Source organism: Camelus dromedarius, chromosome 24, assembly GCF_036321535.1.
Source record: "Camelus dromedarius isolate mCamDro1 chromosome 24, mCamDro1.pat, whole genome shotgun sequence".
NCBI classification, from domain to species: Eukaryota; Metazoa; Chordata; class Mammalia; order Artiodactyla; family Camelidae; genus Camelus; species Camelus dromedarius.
Window position 1 is genome coordinate 12342697 of NC_087459.1, and position 18192 is coordinate 12360888.

The 18192-nt window shown below is 45.8% G+C and overlaps 1 pseudogene; it reads left to right on the top strand.

Moving 5' to 3' along the window:
- The first annotated feature begins 10879 nt into the window (after positions 1-10879).
- LOC105091389 (dual specificity protein phosphatase 7-like) lies at positions 10880-12393 on the top strand (annotated as a pseudogene).
- Positions 12394-18192: the final 5799 nt, after the last annotated feature.

Below are 18192 nucleotides of genomic sequence, written 5' to 3' on the forward strand. Positions count from 1 at the left end.
CTTGCAGTTATGGGACTGGGGACCCTGTTTCCATGCTGGGCACCAGCCAGGGGCCACTCTCAGCAGCTGGAGGCTGCCCATGTGCCTGCAGTGTGGCCCTCTCCACCCCCAGGTCAATGAGAGACAATTCTGTCCTTCTCGGGTTTCCTAGATTTGGTAAATGGCAACCCACTACAGTTGCTGGAGCCAAAAACTTGGCCATCTTTCTGTCTTTTTTTTTGTTTGTGGGGGGAGGTAACTAGGTTTACTTTTCTTTTAATGGAGGTGCTGGGGATTTACCCCAGGACCTTATGCATGCTAAGCACGTGCTCTACCACTGAGCTACACTCTATCTCAGCCCTTTTATTTTTTTGGTCATCTTTCTTAACTCCTCCTTCCCCTCACTCCCCAGGTCTGTTCACTTCCATCTCCATATGTGTATCAAATGTATCCACCTAGAGCCCCCCATCCCAACTGCCACTATTCTAGTCCTGACTGCCATTATCTGTCATTTGATATTCTGCAACAGCTTCTTAGCTGCTCCCCTCACCTCCCTGCATTCCCCAAACCCCGTCTCCTTAGCGTGTCCAGAAGGCTTCTTTCTACCACAGATCTGATCTGACTTTTTAAATTGCTTTCCTAATTCCCTGTTTCCTCAGGGTAAGGATCAAATTCCTTAACCTCGTTTACAAGCGATGCTCCCACTCTAAGCCCTGTTTCTCTCCCTGATTTCATCTCTTGCTCCTCCTCCCACTCCTTACCCCCACCCTACACTCAACGCAGAGTAGAAAAAAATCCAGAGTCTCCCTCCTAAGGCATCTTCCAATTTTTCACAAGCTTTCTCCCTGCCTCTCTGCTCCAGCCATTCACAACGACTTTTTTCTCGCGGATATAGAAAACAAACTATGGTTACCAAAGGGGAAAGTGGATGGAGGGATAAATTAGGAATTTGGGATTCACAGATACATACTACTACAAATAAAACAAACAACAAGGACCTACTGTGTAGTACAGGGAACTATATTCAATTTCTTTTAATAACACAGAAAGGAAAAGAACCTGAAAATGTATGTGTATATATGTATGTATGTATATGTCTAACTGAATTGCTTTGCGGTACACCTGAAACTGACACTGTAAATCAACTACATGCCAATAAAAAAGAAAACTAAAAAATAAACTAAAAAAAATTTTAATTAAAAAAAAACAACTATCTTTTGTTCACCCAACATGTGGTATATGCTGCCACCACCACCAAGCCTTTGGACCTCCAGTTTCATTTTCCTAGAACATTCTGTCCTGCCCATCAACTTTCTTAAATGCCAACTTAGAAATCACATCTTTAAGAAACCTTCCCCTACTTCCCCAAACCTTCAGTCCTGCCAGGATGCTGTACTTGCTTCTCACATTACCCAGCATGCCCTGTTATCATTGCCTGTCTGTCTGTCCCCCTCATCAGATGATAATAAGCCATTTCAGGTGGGAACCATATTTTGTCCTTTACTGTATCTCTTGTAATTAGAAGGTGACTAGCAAATACAGACCACTAATTTTTTTTTAAGTTAATGCATAATAAAAAGTTAGGCGCACAAGAGCTGTGCTGGGGAGTAACATCTATGCAGCAGAGGAGGAGAAGCCAGGTGGGCAGAGGGAGATACCAGGCTGAGAGGTACACCTGGCTGTGTCTGCTTCCTCAGCAAGGCGTGTGGAGCACAGACTGACCATCAAAGGGGATTCAACATTGGGCAGAGCGACTGGACTTCATACACCTCCCTTAGACATGGGGGGTGCACTCAAGAAGAGGATGGCCTCAGCTTGAAAGCTGAGGCCAACTCTGACAAGCCAACAAGTAGAGCTGTCAACTAACCACAGCGCTGGCAGCTAGGTAACAAGCAAGTCCTTTCCTGAAATCAGATCCCGGCTACCACACCAATGGAAGTATCCAAAGGTTGTGCCTTAGGTTTTGAAAACAATATCAAAAGATGGGTTCCAAAGATAGCTTGGAAATTGATGACATCATTGTACTAAGTATATTTCTCCCAACATAACTCTTTTTTAGTGGAGGTACTGGAGATTGAACTGCGGACCTCGTGCATGCTAAGCATGCACTCTCCCACTAAGCTGTATCTACCCCACCCCCAACATAACTATTTTTGAAGAAAGAGCATCCATTATTTGAACAAGCCAGTCCCTGCATATTTGGTTTTCAAAAATGTAGTCCTATTGCTTTAGCCTCGTTACTCCTACACATGCAGGATGTTGGTTTCTTTTTTCATTTTATTAACAAATTGTTAGAATTTTTTGAATGGAACTTTCTGACCCAATATTTGTTTCTTTTTTTTTTTTTTTAAACAACTTGTATAGGATGGTAAAAGGGAAATTACTGTCAGAGTGTCACAGCATATTCTCATGCTAATGTCATCTAATTTGAATTCATGCAGTCCAGACCCTGCAAAACATTGATAATTTAATGGTAGTTTGATAAGCTGAGTAGAATGTAAATCCCACTAGATAGAATGAGAAGAAAATGGTTTTTGCTTTTAGCATGTCACGGGTATAGCTAACTCTAAGTTTTAAAATAAGGTTGAATAGTTTCTAAAAATCAAGTTTGGCTAAGTTTTCAGAAACCACAGGTAATAGAAGCAACTACAGAGTTTTCAGGAAAATATGCTACAGGAGGCAAGCTGTTTCCTGAGACCTAGATGAGAACATGCCATTTTACATAGCTTCTGTCAAAATACTATGACCACACACGTGTGGTTTCACTAAACTTAATAATACATGGAGCAAAATAGTTCAGAGTCCCAGAACTTTTTTCCCCAAACATTAAACATTTTGTGTTCCCCTTCCTAAATTATCCTTGTAATTGGATCAACCTTTTCTTGAAATTTTAAATTCTTGGCTTTTCTCCATACTGTGTACACGCAAACCTTCCTTCTAAAAGGATCAAGTCCACATCTTCCCTCATAAGGAAAGGGTTCTGTGGGCCACCTGTAATGTCTGGAAGACAAAAATGATCCATGGGGGATGGGAAGAATTGATTCTATCCCACGAGCATGGAGCGAATGGTGAGTGACACCAGGATGTAAAACTAGAATCCGGACTCCAGTTTCTGCAATGTAGTGAAGAAGAGACACTTCACTAGTAAAGGGTGAGAATGTTGCGCCCACGAGCCTACCAGAAACAAGAAGAGGAGATGTTCATGAAATGGCGAGGTGTGTGCTGAGGACATTTAACATGAGATCGATCCTGTTCGTAGATGTTTAAGTGTCCAGTACAGCATGTTGTCTACAAGCACAGAACCATTGTGGCCTTAAAACACAAAGGATGTAAAAAAAAAAAAAAAAATCTGCCTTTTGAACCTGTGGTTGAAAACTGGGTCTTCTTATTATCATCAAAAAATGTTTCCCCCAAAAAAGTCTGCTGTGTTGCTCCCAGCCCATGGTGATCCGGTGAGGCTCTCTGCACTGTTCACACCTTTAGAAGTCAGAGCACATCCCCCAGACCGCTCAGCTCTCACTCTAGATTAGCACGCCACAGGTAGTTCTTTGCTTAGCGGTTAACTGCCTCCCGGAGCAGTGGTTCCTGGGTCAAGAGGGTGTTATTCACCCAGTTACCCTTTATTGACAGCCTACTAGGTGTCAAGCTCTCAAGAAAAAAATTACAGCCCTCCACCCCCCGCCGCCTTAGGAGTTTGCGATTAACATAGACACACTACTATGTATAAAACAGACAAATAGCAAGGCCCTACTGTAGAGCACAGGGAACCATATTCAGTAGCTTGTAATAACCTGTAACAGAAAAGAATCTGAAACAGAAAATATGTATGTATAACTAAATCACTATGCTGTACACCAGAAACTAACACAACATTGTAAATCCACTATACTTCAATTAAAAAAAATCGTATCAACTCTCTAGGAGTTAACTTATTTCCTCCAGGTGGCAGTTAAATATGTTTCTGTGTGATTGCTTGTCTGAAGTCTGGCTCCCACCTTATAGGGTAACTTTTTTGAGGCAACGTGATCCAGCGGCTAACTCACAGGACTATGGAATCCTGCCTGCATCCAAATCCGGGCTCTGCTGCTTACTTGCTGTGTGATCTTGAGCAAGTCACTCAACCTCTCTGAACCCCAGTTTCATCATCTGAAACATACTCTAAATTGCTGTGTAAATGAAACAAAATAAGATCTATAAGCCCTGAGTATTTCTCTGTTTCTGCCCCACAGAAATGCTCAATAAATGGGAGATATTTAGGGGGCATATCTCCTTTGCTTACCAGCTTTCCCTTGTGCCTGACACCCGTAGGTGCTCAACGAGACACATGAGTTAATTTTGGTCACACAACTGGACATACAGCAGGTATTGAAAGCATAGTTGAATTCCTTAATTCACTGAAAGAAAATTTGAACTATTTATTCTGTTCCAGGCATGGGAAGTACAGAAATCAAGAAAACAGGCAGAAATTCCTGTTCTTGTGGAGCTTAGAACAGAACGGAAGAAAGACAAAGCCAAAACACAATGCACATGGAAATGCAACACTATGTTTAAAGGTGACAAGTGCTGAAGGACAGCACAGGAGAGGCTAAGAGGGACTTGGGAGTGCAGAGAAGGGGTCAGCAAGTCTAAACTCTCCTTGAAAAGGTTCCATCTGAGCAGACTTAAAAGAGGTGAAAGAGTGAGCCATACAATTATTAGGTGGGTGGGGCAAAGCCCATTCAAAGGGCCTGGGGCAGCAGCACACCCAGCCAAGGAACAGCAGAGGACCTGTGGGACTGGAGCAGAGTAAGCAAGAGGGGACAAGCAGCAGATGGGGGGACAGGGGGAAGAGGCAGAAACCTCATAGGGCCCTAGAGACCATCGTGAGGCTCTGGTTCTTCCTGAGTGAAGCAGAAGCCTCATCCAACAGAATGGCATCAGACAGAAACAGACATAGATACGTACTGAGATATTCAAGTCAATCTGGTTGTTTTCTTGAGAAGTAAGACAAGGAGAGGAGACTAATTAGGCAACTGTCATAGTAAACCACGTGAGATGAAAATAGTATGAAGATTTCTTTAAAAAAAACTGAAAATCGACCTGTCCTATGATCCAGCAATCCCACTCCAGGGCATGTATCTGGAGGGAACTCTAGTTCAAAAAGACACCCGCACCCCAATGTTCATAGCAGCACTATTAACAATAGCCAAGATACAGGAGCATCTTCAGTGCCCATCGACAGATGACTGCTTTTCCACAATGGAATATTACTCAGCCACAGAAAACTGAAACAGTCACGGGCTGGCGCCAGCCCGCGGCACACCGCGCGCGGCCCGCCCCTCGCCCCCGCCCCTCGCTGCCGGCTGGCGGCCTCGCTCCCTGGCGGCGGCGGAAGGCCGGCGGGTCCTCGCAGGCCCATGGCAGCTGCCGCGTTGCTGCCGGGCGCAGGCGGGCCTCCCGCGGGCGGCGGGGCCCCGGGCGGCTAGGCCAAGGCGCACCTCCAGGGCCGCTGGTTCCGGTACCTGATGAAGCGCTCGGTGACCAACGTGGGCAGCTTGCCCCAGGGCGCGGTGGACGTGAGCACGGGCCCCTCGACTTCATGCCGCGGCGCCACCCGGAGATCTTCACGCCCCCGGGAGGCAGCGGCCAGGGCGCGGCGGCCCCAGAGCCCGCAGGCGCAGCCCGCCCGCCGCAGCGACTTCTCCCTGCTCTGCCTCCGCAAGAACGGCGTGTTCGCGGACGGCGTGTTCCAGAGGCGCCCGGCGCCGCCGCTGCAGCTGCCGCAGGTGTGAGTGGGGCTGGCGGTGGATGGGGGCTGCGACCTGGCCGGCAGGCCTGGAACCGGGACCTCCACCCCGACCTGGACCCTGACCCCGCCCCCGCCCCCAATGCGCGACCTGGCCAGAGACCCACCCGGTCCCTGATCCCCACCCAGGACCAGGAGAACCCAGATCCAAGCAGGCCCTGACCACCACCCAGACCCGCTGCCCCTGACCTACGTCTTATGGCCAGGACGCAGCCCCAGGTCCTCCCCACATGTAGGACATAGGACCGAAACTCGGAACTGCAGCCTGACCCTAAACCCAGGCCTTCTTCATCCAGGACCTACATCAGGACCTCTGGCCTCAGCCTTCCTCCTAGGAGACCCCGACCCCAGCCCTGTCACCCTGGCCAGATCCCACTCCAGACCCCCGCCTCCCGGCCTCACCCACCGGACCCATGACCAGAACGCAGACCACAAGCCCTGCCATGGATCCTCAGCCTTACTTTCCCGAAGCTGGAGGCTCAGGCAACTGTGCACGTGGGCTGAGAGTTTCTGTGCTTCTCTGTGCATTCTGGGAGTTTGCATTTGTTTTTCATAATTAGCATGTATGTGGTACAGTGCCGAAGTGTTCAACTCTGGTTGGTGGAATGGCCCAAACCTAAAATCTGTATCTTCACTGATGATGGGTTATGTGTTACTTCCTTTTTGTTCGGGGTATTTTCAGTAGCACATTGTTTCAACAGTTGTTTAAGCTGCAGGAACTTTTCATATTTTTTGTTGCCTAAAAATGGAAAACTCTTGAAGGTGATAAATTTTCAAATCTAAAAATTTGGGGAAAACTGGACACTTTCAACATAATTTTTGAAAGTCACTTGATTATTTAGGAGTTCTTATAAGGTCATACAGAGTTAATTAAGACAGCCTCACGAGGAACTGTCAGTCCTGTGACAAGGCGATTTGGCTGGTTCTCTGGTTTTGTGAGGTTGTCATTTACTCTGCTTGAAAAACAAACTTGCTCGCTAGGAAATGCTAATTATTCCCCAGGGACTCTCCAGATTGTTCCAAATAGAACCTCTCTCCACACACTGGAATGAATTTCCGTCTGCTCCCAGCTGTCGGCGTGCGGACGGCAGCTGCTGCCTGTCGTCACCGCCGCATGTTCGTGCGCGTGTGCTGCGTTGCTGCACGCCTGCGGCGCGCGCTGGCTGGGCCCCTAGGCCTTGATGAGAGCGTCCAAGGGACGTTGCTTTTCAAACCCAAATGCAGCTTTGTGTGTATTTATGCTGAAAAGTGCGTTAAATCGGTGGTAGGGACCTAACGGCTGCCTTTTAATTTGATTAGTTGTTTACAAATAACTTGACATTGCAACAAAGGGTATTATATTTTTGCTCTGGGACTTTTGAGGTTTTTAAAGAAAATTCTCTCATGATCATTCAACCAAAACTATTTGCGTTGACATGCCAAACATGGAAATAAGTGGAGCTTTCTGCGAGGGAGCAGAATTGAGACTTTTCTGAGGGGTGGAGTGAGCCTTGTAGAAGTGATGAGCAAGAGAGGCAGTGGGGCAGGGGCAGGGCCTCTGGCCTTCAGCTCCAGCTGGCTCACAGGGCAGAGCCCAGGCTTCTCACGGGCCTGGAGACCTCTGCCCGCACTGACAGTTGGGAGTGGTTTTTTTCCATGGAAGGGGTTTTGGCATTTTTACAGTGTGAAATGAGTGAATAACTGTTAGGATTTTTAAGGCAAATGCGTTTTTATAAGGCATTATTTCTAAGTTGTTGGTGTAGGATGGTAATAGGTACATAATGGGAAAAAACTATGGACAGTTGGTGCTACCTAAATGTGGATAAATTGTTTTAAAAATCTTTTTCTTGAAATTAAACTCAGTTTTATGTTACAAGTTCTTTTTAAGATTAAAAAATCAAATTGTATCAATTTAAAAAAATAGGATGAAATGCCATTTGCAGCAACATGGATGGACCTGGAGATCATTGTACTAAGTGAATTAAGCCAGAAATAGAAAGAAAAATACCATATGGTATCATCTACATGTGTGATCAAAAAAAAAAAAAAAAAGGACACAAATTAACGTATGTACAAAACAGAGACAGGCTCACAGACATAGAAAATGAACTTATGGTTACCAGAGGGGAAAGGGGGTGGGGAGGGATTAAATTGGGAGTTTGGGATTAGCAGATACTAACTACTATGTATAAAGCAGATGAACAACAAGGTCCTACTGTACAGCACAGGGAACTATACTCAATACCTTATGATGGCCTATAATGAAAAAGAATATGAAAATGAATACATGTATGTATATACACATGTAACTGAATCATGATGCTGTACACCAGAAACTAGCACAACATTGTAAATTGACTACCCTTCAATTAAACAACAACACAGAAGAGAGATGGTGGCGAGGTGGCCATTGTCAGTGATCAGGTTCTGGATGTATTTTCAAGACAGAGTTATCAGGATGCCCTGACAGACTGATGTGGGTTATGGAAGAAAGTGGGAGTCAATCAAGGCTGTCTCCAAAGTTTCTGGCCAGAGCAACTGAAAAGATGAGGTTGTCACCCACCAGCGGAGGCTGGGAGCAGACACAGTGGGGGTCAGGGACCCAGAGAGCAGTGTTGGACCCAGTGAGTTGGAGCACTTACACCTGCAAGTAGAGAAGCTGCGTCGGCATTTTGGAGTACAAGGGAGCATTCATGTGGGACTTATAAATGGGGAGGGAAGGATGCATGATAAAAAAATAAAATCATGTAAATGTTACAGGATCTGAGCAAAATGCTCCCAGAGCTCAGCATAAGCAGCTCAGTCCAGGATGGGAGGGTCAAACGGGGTGAGGACAGGAGAAGGGGGATTCCCAGAGGAAGGCGGAGCGCGGGGTCACGGAGGGCCAGAGAACAGCGAGGGCTTCAGGGGCGGAAAGGCCAGACAAGGAGCAGCGGGCAGGGGAGGGGACAGAAAGGAAGGTAGTAGCCAGACGATAAGGGATGTGGAGACACCAACATTAATTTAAGACTCACGTTTCTGGGGGGTCTCCTCTTTGCTTTATCCGTCCTTGAAACTTTTGCTTGTTTGATGATCATTTAAAATGATGCTGAGGGCTTCTGGTTTCTGATTCCACGTGTATGGAGCCTGGAAGTCACCTGGATGGGAAAAAAAAATAGTAAAAAGCTGAATGGACTGAAAAATCAGCAACTCCTCTTGGGTCTGTAAGAGCAAGGAGGACAAAAACAAACTCCAGACCTTAAGATCAGAGAGCCAGGCAGGTGCACACAGGGAGTCTCGGCTTATGGGAGCAGAGAGGCTCATGGGGGATGAGAGGGACTCACAGGCAGCTGGGCATGGGAACCCAAGCTGCAGGAAGCCCTGAACTGTGGTTGGCAAATTGCTGGCAGCTGAGTGCAGGCCACTCTGAGTTAAAAAGTCCAAGGGGATCCAGTCATGGCAGTGGGAGTTGGGGGAAGCCATGAAATTGTGAGACTTACCTCCAGGGCCCAACCAGGTTCACCGGTAAATATGGGAGAAAAATCCCCTCTGGTCTCTGTTCTTCTTAACAAGGCCCACCCTCAGCAGAAACCACAGCCTAGCCTTGTGGGCGGTCAGCAGAGCCTAACTGATCTGAGGAAGGAAGTAGCAAAACCCAGCCCACCCTAGCCATCTTGTTTCCCCTAAGAGCAGAGAATAAAATTTGGAAACACCTGAGAGGCTCACAGCCCAGAGGCACAGGCTCACTAATAGACTGACCCCTGATCGTAGGACTGTTCGACCTACTCATAGTATTAGCCCGACTATAAGCTTCCCCTCCCCCACACCTCACCGCCACATTTCTCAAAGCCAATTTACAGCAATCTCTTTAACTTGGTATTTCACAACCAGCTGTCAAGAAAAAATTCCAAGGCATACCGAAAGGCTAAGAACACAATTTGAAAATACACAGCAAGCATCATATTTCTTTTTTCCTAGGATTTCCACGTGTCTGCTTACACTGACTATCTGTCCTTGCATGCTGGCTACTTGATCCACTAGCACCCTTTGAATATCAATCATGTTTTAAATTCCCAATCTGACAATCCAACATCCCTGCCATATCTGGTTCTGATGCTTGCTGTGTATCTTTTTTCAATAAGGCTTATTTATTTATTATGGAGGTACTAGGGATTGAACCCAGGACCTTGTGCACACTAAGCATGCACTCTACAACTGAGCTGTACCCTCTCCCCCTGCTGTGTATCCTCAAATAGTGTCTTTTGCCTTTCGGTATGTCTTGGAATTTTTTCTTCATAGCATATTAAGTGAAGTAAGTCAGACAGAGAAAGACAAATATTATAGGATATCACTTACATGTGGAATCTTAAAAAAATGGATATGAATTTTATTTACAACAGAAATAGACTCATGGACATAGAAAACAAACTGGTTACCAAAGGGGAAAGGGAGGGAGAGATAAATTAGGAGTTTGGGATTAACAGATACACACTACTAGATATAAAATAGATTAACAACAGGGACCTACTATATAGCACAAGGAACTATATTCAATTCAGTTTCTTGTAATAAACTATAGTGGAAAAGAATGTGAAAAAAATATATCTAAATATGTATGTATACGTATAACTGAATCACTTTGCTGTGATTATCAAAGGCCCATGGGACAACTACAGAAAGTGTAACATATGTGTGTTGGAACTACCAGAAGAGGAAAGAGGGAACGAAACAGAAGAAATATTTGAGACCCAGTAACTGAGAATCTCCCTCAAATCAGACACCAATGTTAGACATCAAACCACAGATGCAGGACGCTCAGAACACAACATGCAAGGTAAATGCCAAAAACCAAAAACCAAAACAAAATGAAAAAACTCACTATACCTTAATGTATCATTTTCAAATCACAGAAAATCCAAGTTTTTTTAAAATCCTGAAAGAAGCCAAAAAGAAAAAAAACCTTAACTACAGAGGAATTAAAGTAAGAATTACACCCAACTTCTCCTTAGAAACCTTGCAAGCAAGAAAAGCAGAGTGAAATATTTATAGTTAAGGGAAAAACCCACCAACCTAGAATTCTGTTCCCTGTGAAACTGTCCTTCAAAATTGAAGAAAAAAGTCTTTCTCAAACAAAAATTAAAGGAATTTGTTGCCAGTTGACTTGCCTTGCAAGGAATGTTTAAACCTTCTTAAGAAAAAAGGAGACTGGAGCAGAGGGCCAGGCAGGATGGAGGCTGGCACCCAGAGACTGGGCTAGGGCCCACATGGCTGGGGTGCCAGCCTAGGGCAGGACTGCCCGGCCCTGACCCCAGGCCACCTGCGCTGCCCATGAAAAAACAGCTCCATGGCCCCCCAGCACGGGCACAGATGTCATTCTTGGGGGAGTCAGCGGCTGGGGACACTGGGGAAGGATCCTGAGCCCAGTGCTGGGTCCAGGTCCTGCAAGAGCACCGAGTGGCTGCAGGAGGAGCTGGAGGCACTTGGAAGTGTGCTCCTGCTGCTGCTCAACTGCCAGGAGCACGAGCTCTTCGTACAGCTAGATGGCCATCAACCTGGCCATCACGGGCCTCATGCAGCGCCACCTGCACAAGGGCAGCCGCCCATCCGCTCCATCATCCCCAACCACGCGGACAAGGAGCGCATCGCTACCGGCTACCCCACTGCAAGGTGGCCACCGTGCTGCTCTACGCCGAGGCTGCGGCTGAGTGACAGCCAGAGCCCAGCACTCTGGCCTCAGTGCTTGGCCTTCTCCTGCAAAAGCTGTGTGAGGTCAGCTGCCAGGCCTGCTACCTCCAAGGTGGAGGTTCAACAAGTTCCAGGCAGAGTTCTCAGAGCACTGAGACCTACGTGGACAGCTCATCCCCACCGAGCTGCTCACTGCCCGCCTCGGTGCTGGGCCTGGGGGGCCTCTGCATCAGCTCTCTGCTCCGACGGTGAGTCTGACCGACAGCTGCCCAGCAGTGCCACCGAGTCGGACAGCAGCCCTGTGCCATCCAGCCCACTGGCCTTCCCCATCCAGATCCTGTCCTACCTCTACCTCAGCTGCGCCAAGGACTCCATCAGCCTGGATGTGCTCGGCGAGTACAGCATCGGGTGCATCGTCGACGTCACACCCAACCTGCCCAACGCCTTCGAGCACCGACAAGCACAGCCCCATCTCTGACCACTGGAGCCAGAACCTCTCCCGGTTCTCCCCCGAGGCCATCAGCTTCATTGATGAGGCCTGCTCTGCGGAGCACGGGGTCCTGGAGCAGTGACTGGCCGGCATCAGCCTCTCGGTGACGGTCACCGTCGCCTACCTGATGCAGAAGATGAACCTATCACTCAGCGACACCTACGACTTTGTAAGGGGTACAAGTCCAACATCTCACCCAACTTCAACTTCATGGGGCAGCTGCTGGGCTTCGGGCGGACGCTGGGGCTGAGCAGCCGTGTGACAACCACACCCCCAGCGAGCAGCTCTGCTTCTCCACGCCCGCCAGCCGCACCCTGTCCCTGCTCCACACGCTCGAGTCCACGTGAGGCCGGGGGCACGGGGGCCGGGTCTTCCCCACCCTCCCCAGGGCCAGCTGGCAGGGCCCACACCCGCTGCCTCTGGCCTGAGGAACCCGGACATCACATGTGCCCAGAGGCCCGGGCTGATGGGCGGCGGAGCTTCCCTCGCCATCTGGAGTGAGCACGGCCCCCAGCAAGGCCTCCCCCCGCAGGACTCCCCCTCCCTCCCCACCCAGCTCTCAGACCCGTGGCGTGGTGAGTCCAGCGGAGCCCCCTCCTTGCCCCAGGACACTCTTTTCTGCTGATGGCCCAGCCAGTCTGGCTATTTTTATTTAAGACACATCCATGGATTTGAGTTTACTTTTTACTTTTGGTAGGTAAATCCAAGCTTCTTGGAGCACAGTGTTCATGCTCTTCTTGATTTTTGTTTTTTTAATGAAAAATGTTATTTTCAGGCTACAGGCAACAGTGGATTGTATAAACCAGTATTTTATCTTTTTCTTGATCCTGCGAGAGAGAAATGTTCTCAATTTTGTTTTTCTATTTCAAAAAGCAGTTCTTGGGTTTTTGTTTTTAATGAAGACAAACCCTGCCTTGATCTCGACCAAATGCATTTGGCACATGTGTGAAGCCTCCACCTCTGCAGCAGCGCTTCTGAAAGGGGCAGCTAGCTGCTCCCCCGGCATTGGAGCCCGAGCCCTGCCCACACCTCCCCTCTCTGCCCAGCCCGACTCGGCACTGCAGCTCCCTGTGAGGACTGCCGCGGGCTGTGAGTGACGGGCTGGACAGGCAGCCTTTGTATTCTCTGCCCTCCCAACTGCCCTTCTGGTGGTCCCTGCAGGCTGCCTGAGGCAGGAGATAGGGGCCCTGTGCTGTCCTGCTGGACGCGGGGCCTCGGGGGACTGCCAAGCAGTAGCATTAGCGCTCTGGGCTCAGCTCTGAGGGGGGCCTGGGCCCCAAGCCCTTTTCTATATGTGCCCACTGCTTCCCTCTCTCTCTGTGGCTGAGAGTAGAGGTCCAGAAGCTGGGGAAGCTTCTTAGGTGGTGGGGCCCAGCCCCACCTCCCATTTCTTCCCACACTGTGGCTTTCGCTCTGGTTCAGCTGCCACCCCCAGCCCCTTTGTCCCATGGAAGCCTGCCCTGCACTCATCTCACCCATGTCTTCTATTAAGAAACTCGCACCCATTTCAGTCCCAGTGCAGTAAGGCAGCGAGGGTGGACTAGGAAAGAAAGGGGTGTGAGGCTCTGTCCATCCCCCACCCTGCTCCTGTATCCACAGAACAAAGCCACAGATTCCATTATCCTCCTCCAGGCCTGTTCCTTCTCCAAGCTCAGTTCTCCCAGGTGTCAGGACTGCATGGGGGCCCTGGGAAGGGTGAGCGGTCAGGCCGGGGTCCCTGAGCGAGCCCACCCTCAGCATGTGAGCAAGGCCATGGAAACTGCCTGCACTGCATTTTACCTCACAGGGGTGGTTTTCAGGGATCCTTTAAGGGAGCAGATTAAAATCTTGCCACAGTTGAGAAATGACAAAAAGGTTCCATGCTGTACATGGTTCTCTTCCTCTTTTTTACCTTTAAAACTAAAAACCCAGAAAGATGCATCAGATTTATGTAAATGAGGGCATGCCAAGAGGAGAGCTATTTTTGATTTATGGTTTTATGAAGGAAAATTTGTGACTATATATATATATATATATATATATATATATATATATATATATATATACACTATACACATACACACACACACACACACAAACACACATATATGTATCCCAAACCAGCAACAGGACTTCGTTTATAGCACAAATAATTTTTTTTTAAAGGAGATTAATACAAACTCAGATCTACATGAAAAAAGGAAGAACTTGGAGAAGAAATCAGTGAAAGTAAAATAAAAACTTTTATTTTTCTTATTTTTAATTGATCTACCAGGTAACAGTTTGTTCAAAATAATACCAACAATGTGATTATGTATGTATATATTAATATATATATATATTTCTGTGTATGTGTGTGTATATATGTGGATGAATGACAGCAAAGATGCAAGGTATGGGGGGGAGGAATTAGGATTACTTTGTTATTGTAAAGTACTTGCACTACCTATAAAGAGTTATTACCCTGCTATTTGAGGCTGGACTTGGATTAGGTAGAAATGTCTATCGCAAACTCTAGGGCAACAGCTAAACAAAGTAAAAAAGTACAACAGATCTGTTAAGAAAGGAGAGAGAATGGAATCATATAAAATGCTCAATTAAAACCACACACAGAAAAAGGCAAGGGGTGGGAAGCGGGCAAAATAGGTAAAGGGGATTAAAGATACAAAGTTACAGAAATACAATAAATAAGTCACCAGGACGTAATGTACAGCCTGAGGACCATGGCTAACAATATGGTATTGCATATTTGAAAGTTACTAGGGAGTAAATCATAAAAGTGATCACAAGAAAAAAAATGTGTAACTATCTGTAGTGACAGATGTTAACTAGACTTGTGGTGATCATTTCTAATATATACAAATATGGAATTATTATGTTGTATACTTGAAACTAATATGTCAATTATACCTTAATTTTAAAAATAAATAATAAAATAAGAATACACAAAAGGAAGACAGAGTAGGAAACAAAAACAGGAATAAAGAACACCAACAGATAAAAGACAATAAGGAATATGGTTGATATTTATCCAACTGGATTAATAATCATTTTGAATATCAATTAAAAGAGATCAGAGTGGGTTAAAAAGCATGCATGACCCAACTATATATTGTCTACAAGAAACCCATTTTTATAAATATAAAGACACATATTGGGGGTAGAGTATATACAGCTCAGTGGTAGAGCGAGTGCTTAGCATGCATGAGGTCCTGATTTCAATCCCCAGTACCTCCTTTAAAATAAAATAAAAATTTTAAAAAGACACATATAGATTAAAATAATGTTAGAGACTGAGATTTCTAATGAAATCTCATATCCATGAGGTCAATTTTAACCGCTCCTGATTTGCTGAATGTTCACCCATGATTTGAATATGAAGAATGAACACATTCTTGTCTATCTGGTTCACTTGTCCTTTAATAGTAAAAGTAGAACAAAGGGGCCACAGCGGCCCTCCTCTAGGTGAGTGGATCAGAACTCTCTCAGGTTCAGCCACCCTGAAGGAGAAAATGATATGGAGGAGTTGGAAAAAGATATCTTTTAGAGCTTTCTAGCTTTAATTGACTTAGCCAACATTTGTTTTATTGAGGGCCTGTGATGTGTCAGGCCCTTTGGAAGGTGCTGATACAAATATAAAGAAGAAAGCAACACAAAACAAATCTCCACCCTCATGGGAGGTGTTTCATCTTCTCCAAGTCCGTGATTCTGCAGAACAGAACCACCCATTCAAAGGCAGAGCTGAAAAATGAGTGTTTCTGAGGATTAGTCCTTGAGTTAAAAATAAGTGAGTTGCTGGGCATGTATCCAGGGGGAACTCTAATTCAAAAAGACACACACACACCCCAATGTTCATAGCAGCACTATTTACAATAGCCATAACACGGAAACAACCTAAATGTCCACCGACAGATGACTGGGTATACAATAGAATAATACTCAGCCATAAAAAAGAATAAAATAATACCATCTACAGCAATATGGATGGACCCAGAGATTATCATACTAAGTGAAGTCAGACAAAGAAAAATATCTTATCACTTGTATGTGGAATCTTAAAAAAAAAAAAAAAAAAAAAAGACACAAATGAACTCTTTATAAAACAGAAACAGACTCACAGACATAGAAAACAAACTTAAGGTTACCAGAGGGGGAAGGAGGTGGGAAGGGATAAATTGGGAGTTTGAGATTTGCAGATACTAACTACTGTATATAAAATAAAATAACAAGGTCCTGTGGTATAGCACAGGAAACTATACTCAGTATCTTGCAGTCACCTATAATGAAAAATATGAAAACAAATATATGTATGTATATGTATGACAAACATGACCCTGTACACCAGAAATTGACACAACAATGTAAACCGACTATACTCTGACTGAAAAATAAGAAATAAATTAAAAAATAATAAATGAGCTGTTCAAAAGTTATCTCTGGCTTTTTCTTTCTCTCTTTCTTTTTTCCCTCATTCAATGGAGAATGTGAACGAGGTAGTCACCGCAACTGCTTTCCAGAGCATCAACACATGAGAAATCAAGGTGGGACATAATTCTCACAAAACTTCCCTCCCACTGAAGAAACAGCCAGAATGCGAGTCTTCTAGTTTCGATCGAAATAAATGTACAACCTAAAAGTTGAGAGTTTGTTTTATTTGGTGGACAATTCTGAGGACTCAGCCCAGGATAACAGCCTCTCAGATGGCTCTGAGGGACTGCTCTGAAGAGGTAGGGGAGGAGCTAGGACATACAGGAGTTTTACAACAAAGACCAGGTAGTTGGGACATTAAAAGATTACTTGTTAACTAAAGAAAACCAGGCAAATCAAGTTAAAGAATTTAGTGCTTTTCTATGTATGGGAGGGAGAAAACATTTGAGTTCAATGAATTCATTCCTTTAACAAGCACCTGGCTCTCTAGGGCCAGTATCCTGTCCTTTCTTATTCTGAGTCCCCTCAGAGTGCACCATTGTGAGTGGCTGCAGAGGCTGCGCTGCAGGCTTGTCTTCATTATGGGGTGGCGGCAGCCGCTGATGACTTGATGGCTTTAGCACTGTTTACTGATATGGCTTGCAGTATTTTTCATGCACACTAGTTAAAAGGAAAAAATATTGCAACTACTAGAATCAATAAATGCCCACCTCCATCATCTGCAGCCACCTATATGGAAACCTCCCTGAGCACAGTGTATGTACGTGCTGATATTTGTGTTAACATTAGCACTTGCTCCAGGAAAATAAAAATGTGCTTCTTAAGGCCAGTGGGACTCTTAAAAGCTTTCCCCCCTCACACTGGCTCCTGGATGAGACTGACATGTCTGCAGGGGAATAGGGAGGACAGAGTCCCTTCTACATACAAGGACGAGGGCTAACCTGTCTAGAGCATCTCCTCCCCAGAATACTGTCTGTATCTGCCTAGATTCACCAACAGAAGATGGAGTAATGGGAGGAAACCCAGGAGGTCACACAGCCAACCTTTCTGGATCTCAGGCCCTGGCCACCCTGTGTTCCCGCCGCCTGAAAACCCATTCCCCAAGATGTTTACTTAGCTGGCTGCTTCTCCTGGAAGCTTCCAGAGCTTGTACTTCACATCAGAAAGGCAATCCTCAACCACCCCTTCTAAGGTAGGACCTGTCCTTCCAGCCTCCTGGCCCTCTGCAGTATACAGTTGCCCTTCTGAGGCAGGTGCAAGTCACTCTGAAATGATCTCGATTGCTCATTTTCCCAATCTTCCTGGAATATAGGCTCCATGTGGGTAAGTGGCTGGTGGGTCTGGTCCTCCTCTGTGGAGCCAGCACAGTTCCCAATAAAGACTCATCATCCAATGAGCAAACACTTGCCCTGCATCACCTGAGTGGAGGTCTATGGCCAAGCTCACAAAAAAGAGAAGAGAGAGAGCACAAAGAAAATAAGAAAGGAAAATGGAGAAATTACAACCAATACCACAGAAATACAAAACATCATACGAGAATACTATGAACAACTATATGGAACAAAATGGATAACCTAGAAGAAATGGACAAGTTTCTGGAAACATACAGTCCACCGAGACTGAACCAAAAAGAAATTGACCACTTGAACAAATTGATCACTAGAAATGAAATTGAATTAGTAATAAAAAAAAACCTCCCTACAAACTAAAGTCCAGGACCAGATGGCTTCACTGAGGAATTCTACCAAACATATAAAGAGCTCATATCGATCATTCTCAAACTCTTCTAACAAGATCTTATGGTAGCTCACAGTGACAACAGTGTGACAATGAATATGTTCATGTATAACTGAAAAATTTTGCCCTGCACTGGAATTTGACACAACAT